Source organism: Myodes glareolus, chromosome 2, assembly GCF_982192425.1.
Source record: "Myodes glareolus chromosome 2, mMyoGla1.1, whole genome shotgun sequence".
Taxonomy (NCBI): Eukaryota; Metazoa; Chordata; class Mammalia; order Rodentia; family Cricetidae; genus Myodes; species Myodes glareolus.
Genome location: NC_142027.1, coordinates 122,285,759 through 122,297,686, shown reverse-complemented (window position 1 = coordinate 122,297,686; position 11,928 = coordinate 122,285,759).

Genomic DNA, 11,928 nt, shown 5'->3' with positions numbered 1-11,928 from the left:
CATCAATTGTCATTTTCCTAAGCATCCACTGTTAACCTTTTTTAAAGAACATCCAGTAGTCTTTCCAAAAATCATGGCCTTATGGCCCATTCCAGGAGCCAGTGTTATATTTACAGATGGATCTAAGACTGGCTGTGGTGCTTACATGGTGAACTCTGCAGAACCTGTTAAATATCAGTTTTCTCCTGGAGCTCCTCAGCAAGTGGAGCTAGCAATCGTGGTTGAGGTGTTTAAATCCTGTCCATTTACATTTAATTTGGTTTCAGATTCGTGTTATGTTGTTAACGCCTTAAAATACCTTGAGTGCACTGGACCTATTAAATCCTCCAGCCCTGTACATAGGCTATTTACACAATTACAGCTGTTACTCTGGCAACGTAAGAATCCTTTCTTTGTACAGCACATTTGTGCACATACAGGTTTGCCAGGACCTCTGGCTGCTGGCAATGACAAGGTTGATCAGTGTACCAGACAAAAAAGGATGTTTCTTGCCTCTACCCTGCAGAGGGCTCATGATTTTCATAAAGAGTTTCATGTTAATGCCAAAACCCTACAACAAAAATTTGCCATTTCCCGTGCTGATGCACGCAAGGTGGTTGTGGATTGTTCACAATGTGTCATACATCATCACCTTCAAACTTTGGGAGTCAATCCGCGTGGATTGCTCTCCCTTAAACTTTGGCAGATGGATGTTACCCATATCTCTGAGTTTGGCACAGTAAAATATGTACATGTCTCCGTGGATACGTGCTCCTGCATTATCCACACCACACCCATGACAGGTGAAAAGGCAACCCAAGTGATCGCTCATTGTCTAGAAGCATGGGCCACCTGGGGAAAACCCCAGCAACTGAAAACAGACAATGGTCCCATTTATACGGGACAAAAGTTCACCTCCTTCTGCCAACGCATGGGTGTTCAACTCATACATGGACTGCCTTATAATCCACAAGGCCAAGGCATTGTAGAGTGTGCTCATCGCTCCTTAAAGGAATTGTTTCAAAAACAAAAAGGGGGAATAGGTCATCAACAGACCCTCAAGAATAGACTTTCCTTAGCCTTGTTTACACTTAATTTTTTAAATTTGGATAATACCAATCAGTCTGCAGTGGACAGACATTCTTGCCCATCCAGTCCTTTGAAAGGATTGATAAAATGGAAGGACGCTCTGACAGGGGTCTGGCATGGCCCTGTTCCCGTGCTGGCATGGGCACGAGGCTCTGTTTGTGTTTTTCCACAGGATCATTTGGACCCTATTTGGGTACCGGAGCACTTGGTGAGAAAAGTACAAGTACAGAGGAATGACAAGCAAGATGAAGCCTCCGACTGTGATCCTATTGATGATGACGGTCCTGATGTTCCCGTTGTTGATCCAGGCCAGTGAACAAATATTGTGGGCCATAGCAAAAGCATGGCCAATTCCTATACCTGTTCATTCTACATCAAAAGTTTTACCTGTGTTTTTTCCCACTAGTTGTGAATTAGGCTTACCCTGCGTAAATTTAGACCCTAGCATGGCTATGTATAATGCAACTGATGTTCCTCTTCAAGGAGCCTTATGTTTTTCTTTTGAAAATAATTCTAACCCATGTATATGGTTGAAAAATGGCTCAGTGGGTAATTGGCTTGACCCGCTGACCAATAATCATGTTCCTCTCGCCATGCTCGCGGAAGCACTACAAACAATAAATACGGGTGCTTCCTCGGGCACGGGCAGCGGTAAAAATGGTGGTAATGCCACAAGTATTACTACCTTATTGATGTTGATGGAAGGGCTTCAGCCTTCAAGTTCACGCTTTGGATTAGGGAATTCTACCGCTCGGCAAGTATTACCTTATTGTGCTCCTAATTTAGGGTACCCCCCTCATTGGACATCATGTCAAAGCCCAGATCATAAGTCAAAGCAGATTGCACTGGGTTTGAATTTACCCCTCCGTTAGGAAGATATTCCTTTAATCTTGCTAATCGGACTAATCAGAAAACTAATAAGAAAAATACCTGGCCCTGGTTTCAATGGATTCTTTCTAATGAAAGAGGGGCCTTTTCATCTTTAGAGCCTTTTGCTGCCCTTTGTAATTTGACTGTTCTACTACTTAACATCTCTGCCAGCAGAGATACAAAGGGCGTTCTTTCAAATGTTACTGTATGACTAATATTACCAATGCCACAGAGGATGTGATCTATTGTAATACCTCTAATGCAACTTGCCTCGCAAGTCAATGTTGGAATGGTACTTATAACATGGCTGTGGTGATGAGAGTTCCTACATATGTTCCCATCCCAGTCAGAGTTGATACCGGTACCTTCCCAATTGCTCATTTGCTCAGAACAAAACGAGACTTTGGGATAACAGCAGCCCTAGTCACCGTAATTGCTGTATCTGCTGCAGCTGCCACAACAGCTGCTGTTGCCATGGCTGCAATAACTCAGATTGCAGAGACAGTTAATGAAACTGTGGAAAGAACAGCCTCCACAATGACCACTTTGAAATCCATCGATGGTCACTTGAAAGCTGGCATTTTGACAGTAAACCAAAGAGTAGACCTCTTACAAGAGCAAGTGGATGATCTAGTAACCTTAACCAGTGTAGGATGTATTATTCCCTCTCCTCTTTATGCATCACTTCCAGATTGGCTGAGAATTTTACAAAGAACGGTAACCTGAGCCAGCAGCAGAGCGCATACCTCCAGGGAAACTGGAGCAAGGAGTTTGAGAACCTGACGGACACCTTGATCAACCAGATTATTTCCCTGAATGCCACACGCTGGAATTACCTACTGCTAATGCTTTTCTTAATATGCTGAAACAAACTTTTAGTTATTTTAAGGAGTGGGCGGGAATTGGAGCCCTGTCAGGCCTAATGGTGCTTGCCTCCCTGGTATGTCTGTGGTGCATTTGTCGCATGAGGGCCTCACAACGTCGCAATGCAGCCATGATCATTCAAGCCTTCACGGCTATTGAAGCAGGACAGTCCCCTCAAGCTTGGTTAACTACTTTAAAAGATATATAAGCACAGGATGTGAGGCTTGCGCACTGCACTTGAGGGTAATTACATCCATCTCAAGAGGAGCAAGTCTGATTGCACGTGGGTTAGTGTCTAACTCCCACCTCTGTAAAAAGGGCACCGAGTGGGTCTAGTGTTTTCTGGGTGGATGACACCTGGAGAAACGCTGGTACATGCTCTAATTCGTACAGAGATCAGACCTCTACTCTTGCCTGTTGCTTTTAAAAGGGGGAACTGTAGAGAGCTACATGGAGCCACGCCTGAAAGATGGCGCCAGCTTCCGCCTTCCGCGATCCCGAAAGCTCTCCGTGCTCTCCGTGGTAAACAATACCTTATTTGGCTAAGTCCAGGATCACGCGATAATCACGCAATGATCGCAAGCTGCTTGTGTATAAGGGGACCTATTGACAGTGCCCACGTGGCAATCCAGGATTGGCGGCCCAGGTCTACTTAAGGGCTGGGAGGGGCTTGCCCAGAGAAGAGAAACCATTGTAACAAGGTCCTGATTAAACTGCTTGCAAGAAGAGCTCCGGTGTTGCATCTTCCTTGCTGACCGAGGTGGTCACGACAAATCATCTCTCCAGCCCCCACCCTATTCTTTAAGATCCTCAAATCCCAGGTCTTAAAGACAGATCTACACAAGTTGACAAAAGTTGACAGTTGCTAGCATGACACTAACTTCCACTGTCAATCTTATTGGATTTATAAACACGTGGAGGGGCTGGAGATGTGGCTCCGTGAGTAGAGGCTTGCCTATGAGGCCTGGATTTAACCCCAACACCACAGAAACAAGGCACGGTAGCACATACCTGTTACTTTGGTGCTCAGAAGCTAGAGACAGAAAGATCAGGAGTTCAAGGTCATCCCCAGCTAAGTAGAGAGTTCAAGGTCAACCTGGGTTACCTGAGACCCTTCCTTAAAAAAGAAAATGTAAGCTGGGCATGGTGGCTCTGTCTGCTTCCAGATCCACTGTGGGTACAACTGGCAGCCTCCAGCTACCATAGCTGCCCACCATGCTTTCTCCACCTAATTGACTGGACCCTGAAACTGAGAACCAAAATAAACCCTTCTCCACCATGGTTGCTTGTTAGTCACAGGCATGAGGGGGGAAATACCCTGATACAGATGGCTAACCAGATGGGCAGATGATTGACATTTGGTTGATGGTTAGTGGAACAATAGGATGCTAGGAATCAAACTTACGTCCTCTGCAAGAGCATCAAGCACTCTTAACCACCGAGCCATCCTCTCCAGGTCCTGGTGTATTTTATGTAGCACAAAATGTGAGTGAGTGGTTACATTTTTCTAGACTTTGTTTTGAGACAGGGTCTAACTATGAAGCCCTGGCCAGCCTGGGATTCACTATGTAAATCAGGCTGACCTTAGGCTCACAGAGGACCACCTGCCCTTGCCTTCTGAGTGCTGGAATTTAAGATAGATACCACCATGCCCAATTGGGATTTTTTAAAGTTTATTTTAAATTAATCTGTGCTTCTCCGTTTCTTACCTTTTCAATTATTCTATGTGTATGGATAATTTGGCTCTACATATTTCTCTGTATCATATGCATGCCTGGTGCCTGCAGACACCTGCATGTGGCTGCCTGCCTACATCCAAGTCAGAAACCTGAGGAGAGGCAGACACTTGGCTGGTGCCTTCCAACTCTTTCCCAGAATATGATTCTGGGACTGGAGAGATGGCTCAGCAATTAAGAGCACTGGCCACTCTGGCTGCTCTTCCAAAGGGCCGCTGTACTTTGTACCCACATGTCAGTTGACAACTGTCTGTAACTCTGGTTTCAGGGAATGCAGCACCCTCATACAGACATACATGCAGGCAAAAACCCTAGTGCACATTTAAAAAAATCATTAATTAAAAAAAGAATATGATTCCACAGTTTGCGGCCTGATGGAAGTCACTTAAGAGTTCTTAGAGTGGGGCTGAAGAGCTAAGAGCTCTGGCTGTTTTTCCAGAGATCATCACATGGTGGCTCAGAACCATCTATAATAACATCTGGTGCCCTCTTCTGGCGGCCAAGCGTACATGCAGGCAGAACACTATACATAATAAATAAATACATCTAAAAAGGAAAAAAAAGGATTATTAGAGTGGAGGGCAGAATACAAGTATCTGATAGAGGAAATGGGAAGAGGGCTCTTTACGGAGGAGGAGGGAGGTCAGTACAGAAGGAGGAGGAGGGTGGGTAAAATAATAAGGATATCTAAAAATATCCACCAGGAATCATACTATTAACTATTTACCAAAAATAAATAAATAAACCTATAATATGAAGAATTCCATGTATAAATATACATATATAGTTTTTAAAAAATATTTATTCATGGAGCTGGTGAGATGACTCAGTGGTTAAGTTCACTGACTGCTCCTCCAGAGGACCTGGGTTCAATTCCCAGCACCCACATGGCAGCTCACAGCTGTCTGTAAATCCAGTTCAAGAGAATCTGACATCGTTATGCCAATGTGCATGAAATAAAGTTAAATAAAGTTTAAAAAATATTTATTCATTTATTATGTATACAATGTCTGCCTACATGTGTCCCTGCAGGCCAGAGAGGGCACCAGACCTCATTATAGATGGTTGCGAGCCACCATGTGGTTGCTGAGAATTGAACTCAGGACCTTTGGAAGACCTGGCAATGCTCTTAACCACTGAGCCATCTCTCCAGCCCCACATATATAGTTTTAATGAACTTTTCTCATCTGGGCTAATGGCAATTCTCCCAAGAGCCAAAGAGCATTTAACAAAAACTCTAATACCAGACATGAAAAGCCCTCCTTTGAGTTCTTGGCCAGGACTGTCCAAAACATACAGTCTATTGTTGTTGCTCTTGGTTGCTTCCTAGAGGTAGAAGATGATTCCTTATTGCTGAAGACACCACACGCTTCAGAAATAAGGCCCAGAGACCTCTGAGCTGAAACTAACCTGAGTGTCTCCTCCCTGAGAACTGGCTTTCATGGTTCCAGCAGGTTGCATGGAAGCTTCCAAAGGAGGGTGGCAACTCGCAGTCCTGCCCAGCTCTGATGCCTGTGAACCACATCAACGACTCGCATGGCATGATACCCAGAAGGGGGCAGTAGTGGCACCCATTACCTTGGCAGTAACCCACTGCTCACTCACTGACTAAAAAAAAAGAGGGAAACCTTAGCAAGGTGGTGATGGCGCATGCCTTGAATCTCAGCCCTCCGAGCTCTGTGAGTTTGAGGCTGGCCTGATCTACATGGCTGATCCAGGACAGCCAAGGCTACACAAAGAAACCCTGTCTCCAAAAAGAGCAAAACTATGCCTGGTGCTGGAAACCCAGCTAACCGAGTGCTAGTGAGGTCTGCTGCTGTTCTAGGCAGTCTGGTGACAGAGTGACAAGTGCAATGTGTAGAAGGATTGGGGGAGGAGGGGTCACCAGGTCACAAAAAGCAACAACAGCAACAACAACAACAACAACACGAAGACTTACGAAAGCTTGGCTTTAGCTTATGCTTGTCTCTAATTAGCTCTTTTAACTTAGCACATACTCTTCAAAGCGCTCGTTACCTCATCTCTCTTTTGCCATCCTGTTTCCTCCTTGTCTGGCTGGCCACTCTGCCTTTCTTTGGCCTCTCTGCCTTTCTTCTTCCCAGGGTTCTCTCCATCCGGAAGCCCCTACTATACCTCCTGCCTAGCTATTGGCCTTATAGCTTTTCATTAACCCAATCACAGTGATCTTTACACAGCATTACCAAATATCTCGAATTAGGAAAGTACCTCAGAAAAACCCCCAAAAGCAGCAGGGAGGAAAAGTAAGGTGGGGACTTCCACGAGGCAGTCACACACAATGCAAGCATACTGTCATGGAGGCTCTCTAGGGGCCACAGCTGGCAGATGCACCCAATTGCCCCTCCTTCCCTGTGCCACAAACCTACACATTTAAAGTATGTGTGCCTGTGCGCAATGTGTGTGTATGTGGGGGTGGGGCTAGGCATGGGTTTGCCACAGAGCACATGTAAAAGTCAGAGTTCAACTTTAGAGTGTGGTCTGTTCGCCCACCTTTACACGGTGTCAAGGAAGGAAGTTAGATCACCAGACTTGCTTAACAAACACCTTTACACTGAGCCAGTTCTCCCATGCTCTTCTGCACATTTCTTTCTTTCTTTTCTTTTTCTCTTCTTCTTTCTTTCTTCCTTTCTTTTTTATTGTATTTTGAGACAGAGTTTCTCTGTATAACAGCCCTAGCTGTCCTGGAACTAGTTCTGTAGACCAGGCTGGCCTTGGACTCACAGAGATCTGCCTGCCTCCTGAGTGCTGGGATTAAAAGCATGCACTACCACCACCTGGCTGTTTCTTCTTTTTGTGAGATAGGTGTACATGCAGATAGAGCATGCATATATATAAAATAAATGAAAAGGTGTACAGCAAAACATCCTGCTATTTTTATGATTTTTTGCTTGTTTTTTGTGTTTTGTTTATATTTTGAGGTTTTTTGTTTGTTCATTTTCTTTTCTTTTTCTTTTTTTTTTTAAGATGTATTTATTATATATACAACATTCTGCCTCCATGTCAGAGGAGGGCGCCAGATCTCATTACAGATAGTTGTGAGCCACCATGTTGTTGCTGGGAATTGAACTCAGGACCTCTGGAAGAGCAGCCAGTGCTCTTAACCACTGAGTCATCTCTCCAGCCTTCTTTTTTTTTCTTTGCTTTTTCTTTCTTTCTTTCTTTCTTTTTTTTTTTTTTTTTTTTTTTTTTTTTTTTTTTGATTTTCAAAACAGGGTTTCTCTGTAGCTTTGAAGCCTGTCCTGGAACTAGCTCTTGGCTCTTGTAGACCAGGCTGACTTCAAACTCACAGAGATCCGCCTGCCTCTGCCTCCTGAGTGCTGGGATTAAAGACGTGTGGTTTATGTCTATGATTTTTAATTATGTGTATGTGTGTGGATTTGTGTATCTGAGTGTAGTGTCTATAGAGTCCAGAAGAGACTTGGGTCTCCTGGAGCCAGTTACAGGAGGTTGTGAGCCATTGATGCAGATGCTAGGAACTGAACTTGAGTCCTATGCAAGAACAGGTGTAAGACCCCACACTTTCCTGTGGATACCCACACCCGATCCAGGCGTGCACCTTCCCGAACTCGGGCCCACGAGAATGGACAATTGTCCTGAGGGTTTAAAGCAGACACACACAAAAAAAGGACCTTGCTCATTTACAAGAGTAAATGGCAACTTTATTAAACTCAAGTTGGGTGTTTATAGAAGTGGGCAAGCAGGATCAAAAAGGGCAAGGCCTCCTCCCAACAGAAGCAGGAAGGAGAATAAAGGCCCCAGGCGCCTCAGGGAGAATCAGCTGGGGGAGGCCAGGCGTGTGGAGCCCACTGCTAAAACCTTGAATACAGGTGGAATCACCATAACAAAGAGAGCCAGGTTCTTGCTAAGCTAACCCCTCAAGCCAGTGCTAGTGCAGAATCTCCAGGGAGCCGGAGGTCACACGGCCCTGCAAATAGCCAGGAGAAGGGAAAAAAGACTTTGGTACCTACAAACAGGAAGTATTTTTATCTGCTGAACCATTTTTCAGTCCTCTCCTGCACTATTTATTTATTCATTTAGACAAGCTCTTACAATGTAGGTCTGGCTGACTAGGAACTTGCTATGTAGACCAGGCTGGCCTTGAACTCGGAGATTTAGCTAGCTCCTCTGAGTTTTGAGGTGGGGAGGTTGTTTGATGTTTTAGTTATTTGAGACAGGGTCTCATTCTGTAGCTCAGATGGCCTAAACAATGGCCCTCCTCCCTGCCTCCTTGGTGCTAGCTTAGAGTGTGTACCCCTCCCCCAACCCGGGTCCTGATTTTCTATGACCATCTTTGGGGAAGACAAGATGCATCCTAATCTTCATCTCATATCAAAGATTCATGTCCTTAATACAGAGGACAAAAACCAGTAATGAGGGAAAAACTCAGCTTGAGCTTCCACCTCCATGAACAGTATGAGCCCAATTATGGCTGGAGCCTACAGGTCTACCAGAGGACATCTAGACAGCTCTCTTACTCCAAGAAGCCACAGGAATCAGGTGTCTCCTTTCATTTCTCTGGGAACTCATGTCTGCATGCCACATCTTTAACTGAAAGACTCCCGTGAGCGTCTTCCTTCGGAAGAGACCCCGTGCCCAAAGATCAGTCGAAAACACGCAGCCGGATGCAAACAGCAAGAGGTTTATTGGATACGCAGGTACCTGGGGCGACAAAGTCTCTCGGAGGACTTGCGCGCCCGCAGGTTGGGGGTGAGGGGTTCTTATAGGAGAGCAAAAAGCGAGGTTTACAGAAGCAAGATGCAGGGTGGTAAATTCTTAACCTAAATAACAATGAGGGGACTACTCAGCGGTTTACTGTTCCTCCTATCCTGCCCCCCTTTCCTGGCTGGCGACCAGATGTCTGATTGCACAGCCCCTGACTCGTGACGAGCCCCGCTTTATACGTGACTCAGGCCTCGCAATCCTCTTTCTTTGTTTCTATGGCCAGTCCATAAATCCCCTGTCTTGCAGCCAGATAAGGCTGTCCTTGCTCTAACCTCAGGTATCTTTGCTCAGCATTCCAGAGGCCCTGAATTAAGCTTGTTATCTGTGAACCTTTGCAAAACGGTATAACTGTGGTTAAAACGAGTTGGGGTCCTTCAAACAGCCCGGCTGTAATGCTAGAAACAGGGACCAGAGCTTCAAATGCCATTACAGAGCAGATATGGGCCCCTGTGCTTTGATTTTCTTCTCCTGGAGCAGCCTCCCAGCAGGCGCTCAACAAAGCTTTGAACGATCACAAAATAAACCCTATTACGGAAAAAATATGTTAATTACATATACTGTGGGAAAAAACAAGGTCCCAAAAAAACTATACAGGTTCTGGTGTAGTCCAGGTCACCTTCACTCACTATGAGGCAGGCCTTAGCCTCCACCTTCCTCTCTGGACTTGCAGGCCTGCACCACCAGGTATCATGTATGTGCTGGAGCTGCAACATGTGCCTCCTGGCTTTACAACTGCTGTACCCTTTGAGCCCCAGCCTTAGCTCGAGATCATCGTTCTCCAATGTGCTTGGCACTCATTGGAGTTCCCAGTGCCAGCTACAGAATCAATCCCTTTCCTGGATTTTCCCATGCTCAGTTTGTACATGATCCTGGGTTTCATCCCAAGCACTAAAGCAGAAAGCCAGTGTCTGGGTCCTGCTCCACACCAGGAACTTGGCCCTTTATGGAAGGCAGGCTCCCACCTGCCAGAGGCACTCAGGTTTTCTCCCGTTACCCTGCTACTGCTCCATCCTCTGCTGTCTCCTCTGAGCCCCTCTATCCCTGCACCACTTCCACCTTGAGTTCCAGCTGCTGCTGCTACTGTGGCTGACTACCAATTAATGTTTAATGTTAAGCTAAATAAAAGATTCTGTCTCAGGACTTGGACTGAGTGTTGTTAAAATCCCTTCCCTGGAGAAGGAAACATCCTATGGTCCAAAGGACAAATGGAGATCTGAGTTCACCAAAGTTCACCCAGAAAAACTAACAAGTTTATTGAATTTATTTACAGAGCATGCGTGAGGGATGGGAGCAGGAGTGTGGATGACCCCAAAAGCAGCCACAGTGGAAAGCATGGATGATGACTTCACTGTGGCTACAGAGATAAGTCTGCTTCTATTCCTTTTCTGCCCATTTTCTTCAGCTCCTCCTAGAGGCCTTGTAGAGTTAGGACAGAATTGCAGTCATCTGGTTAGGAGTGGCTGCATATTTAGATGATGGTCCCATGACACTCTCTGTCCCTCCTTCTATAAAGCAAAAGCAGCAAGTCCAGCTGAAATCACATTGCAAGCTGGCAGTTGGTGAAGATGGTAGCAGTACAGCTTGGAAGGCAGTCCTGCACAACACTGAGGTATGAGGAGTTCCAAGACCAGCCTGGGTTACAAGAGACACACCCTAATGAAGAAATGAACCTCTAGGAAATCTCTAGGTGGGAGTGATAGCTTTAGAAAAAAGGACAACTTGGGTGGAGGATGGGGGACCATACAGATTATGAACAGATTAGGGGAGGAAGTGGCTAATTGAGACCTTTTGCCTGCTATATGTAATCCAGTGGGTGTTGTTTAAATCAGCTGTGGTGGGGCCTTTGACTAAGGGCTGGAAAGCAACCTTTTTTGTTTGTTTTTCTGAGACAGGGTTTCTGTGTGTTAACAGTCCTGGCTGTCCTGGAACTCCCAATTGCTGGGGTTAAAGGCATGTGTCACCAGTGTCACTGTAACCTCTTGGGGGGTGCTGCAGCCTTCATTACTAAACCTACATGTGGCCCAATTGCTTGCCAGGACTGCCAATGTGGAAGCATCGGGCTGCTGTTGGATCCCTTTTGGAGTCATGTACTGTTCAACCCATCCTTTGACTCAACCCCACCTCTGTAAGTGAACATCAAGATTTATTTAATGTACACATCTTTATGCCAAAAGAGAACATCCAAATCCCACTAGAGATGTTTGTTGCAAGTTACTATATGGTTGCTGACAACTCAGAACAGTGCTCTTAACCACTGTAAACTTTTATTAATAACTTTTTTATCAGCATTGATTACTGTATGTCTGTGTGAAGATGCCAGATCCCCTGTAACTGAAGTTAGACAGCTGCAAGCCGTATGTGGGTGATTAGAACTGAACCTGGGTCCTAAGAGGCCAACGTTCTTAACCCCTGAGCCATTTCTCCAGTCCCTGTAAGTGAACTCTTAAAAGAGTACCAGATGTGAAGACAAACTACGGAGTGCTTAAAGCTCTCATTATTACAGATAGGACCCTGAGAAGCAACGCAATTCTCTTCACATGTCCTGACATGCCTGAACTTACTGAATACATGTGTGACCCTGGCTTCCTGTTTTTGAGAAAGTTTCTCCCATTAGCACAGGATAAAAACTGTTACACCTGACAATACTAAG